Source organism: Elephantulus edwardii, unplaced genomic scaffold, assembly GCF_000299155.1.
Source record: "Elephantulus edwardii isolate Elephantulus edwardi_28Jun2011 unplaced genomic scaffold, EleEdw1.0 scaffold00368, whole genome shotgun sequence".
NCBI lineage: Eukaryota > Metazoa > Chordata > Mammalia > Macroscelidea > Macroscelididae > Elephantulus > Elephantulus edwardii.
Genome location: NW_006400118.1, coordinates 1,584,834 through 1,587,523, shown reverse-complemented (window position 1 = coordinate 1,587,523; position 2,690 = coordinate 1,584,834). Strand labels below are relative to the sequence as shown.

The 2,690-nt window shown below is 45.6% G+C and overlaps 1 protein-coding gene across 2 annotated transcripts in view; it reads left to right on the top strand.

Moving 5' to 3' along the window:
- Window positions 1-2,690, top strand: part of DHX36 (DEAH (Asp-Glu-Ala-His) box polypeptide 36) — a 59,563-nt gene that overhangs the window by 1,005 nt on the left and 55,868 nt on the right. The window lies entirely within an intron of this gene.

Genomic DNA, 2,690 nt, shown 5'->3' with positions numbered 1-2,690 from the left:
TACATTCAGTACTCTTCTCCAGCACCACAGCTCAAAAGCATCCACTCTCCTTCTGTCCTCCCTAGTCATTGTCCAACTCTCTGATGCATAACAAGTGATTGCAAAGAGCTCCAATCGTCTAAAGCTGCTTGTGGCCACTGTTTTAGCACTTAACATTCTGAGCCTGGAGCATCTGAGGCGAGGAGGGGGGATTTGCAAGGGGTGAGTCCCTCCCTGGCTTAAAGAACGTGGACTATGGAGGAAATAAATGCTTAGATCCCAACTAAAGTTAGCTTTATTCGGTGGTGTTACAATGTCTGTGGCTTCCCTTTATTATAGGCTGGATGATCGCTGTCACTTATTGATACAAAATGTTCTCTGCCTCGTGAACTAGCAGCTTGCGGGAACTTTCTGCGTTACAGTTAGGTTTGCGAGGATCAGGTGGAGACACAAGATAGTTCAAGAAAAAGATAACCCCTCGTTTTTGTTTTTAATGTTAACATTCCGTCCGCAAACCCATGTTGGGGGCAGGAGAAGAAGCTAATGTCTTAGAAGTGGAAGGAACAAAAGGAAGACGTTTAGCTGCGTACGTCTTCAGGAGGCTTGAGTGTCGGTTTGAGATGTGTGACAACGGAAAACCGTTTTGTGAGCGACCAGTTGTAAAAGAATTTTCTTTAAAAGCATTCTCAGTATGTACCCATTCGTTGCTTTGGAGTCAAATCTGACTTCTTTCTATACGATGCAGGACAGAGTAGAACCGACCCTTGGCATCCTAGGGTTCTAACTCTTTGGGAAGATGACTGCATGGTGTTTCTTCTGCTGACAGCCTTGTGTTTGAACTCACTTTTCAATTAGTCCAGCCTTTAACCACTGTGTCACCTGAGCTCTGCTCACTGATCAGCAAGGGGTTGCTGGCAGTCTCTGATTGCCAACAGATTGGAACATCTTCGATGATCCCCCAGTGAGTTTCTCTTGGGAGATGTGTCTCCTACCAGAGCGGTGCAGCGTATCTCTATGATAGGACCAGCCACCTCACTTTTCAGTCAGGCATTACCAAAGTAAGTACTCAATTCTTAGCAAGTGTCCTTCCTGCAAGGTAGATTTGTGTGTGCATTTGGTAGTCCATGGTATACCGATTGCTGCAAGAACATGTCAGTAGTGTTCCTCAGAGGCAAGGGTGGTGATGCTTCCTCTCACATGCTTTGCATACGTTGTTAGGAAGGACCAGTCCTTGGAAAAGGACATCAAGCTTGGAAATTGGAGGGTCAGTAAAGGAGGAGAAGACCCTCAATTAGATAAATTGACACAGTGATTACCACAGTGGGTGTGAGTAGCAGAGAAATCTGGATGGCACAGAATATAGCAAGTTTCAGACCGTTGTGCAGAGGATCTCAATGATTTGTAGTTGACTTGATGTCATCTAAGTGTAACAACATCGCATGTCTTGAAAATAGGGAGCTCTGATGGCCTAGTGGCAAGAAGCTGTGCTGCAATCCCAAAGGCACATACAGGGTTCAAGGTTGCCAACTCTTCTGTGGGACACTCATTAAAAACCTGGTTTATGCAAATGACACAATCTTACTTGCTGAAACTGAAGAGTTCCTGAAGCACTGGCTGCAGAAGGCCAAGCACTGCAGTCTTCCAAATGGATTGCAGGTCAAAATTCAGAGGACAGAGATTCTCACCACTGGACCAGTTAACAATTTGATAGATGGAAAAGAGATTCAGATTGTTAACAATTTTATCTTGCTTGAGCTTACAGTTAACACTCTTGGCACAACCGGAAATCAAAAGACAAATTGCAGTGGGAAAATCTGAAGCGACTGCTTCAGTATGCATGCTAAAGAGCAGTGATATCAGGCTAGAGACTAAGCTGCACCTGATCCAAGCCGAGATCTTTGCAGTTTCTTGCTGAAAAAATCAGAGAGCTTGACGGTGACCAAGGTTAACAGAAGACTTGATGCCTTTGAGTTGTGGTGCTGGAGAAGAGCATTGAACATACCATGGACTATGAAGAGAACAAGCAGTTCTGTCCTCGAGCGGGTAAAAACAAATTGCTCCTTTGAGGCAAGGATTTTGAAGCTCTGTCTCGCATACTTTGGACATGTTCCTTGGAGAAGGACATTAGGCTTGGAAGAGTAGAGGGACAGTGCAGGAGAGGGAGACCTGGATGAGATGGGTTGACATAGTAACAGGATTAATGGGGGTAGCTGTGTTGGAAACAGTGAGATTTGCTGCGGATAGGGCAGGGTTGAGAGCTTTTGTGCTTAGGGTCACAGTCCACTGGACAGCAACCACTTAACCTAATGACACCTTCTTCAGTGGCTTAGTTGGCAGAGAGCAGTTCTGACAACCAAAAGGTGGCTGGTCTCTGGTGATTTTAATCTCCCCACCACACTGCAAGGGTAAGTTGGGCAGTCTCTTCCTGAATGATTTAGAGCCTGGAAAGTCCTGCTTCAGCGTCAGCTGTGAGTCGATTTCTACTTGATGGCAGTGATCTTAACCTGGCTTGGCACTCACAGCTCAGCCTTCTCAGTTCTTTTTTTCGTTTAAGATCTTTAGTATAAATGTTTGTAACTAATAGGGGAGCTCTGGTGGCCTAGTGGCAAGAAACTGAACTGCAATCCCAGAGGAACACGGTTCGAATCCACCAGACGCTCTGCCGGAGAAGGAGGCGCAATATCCTCCTGTACCAGTCAGATCTGATTTGA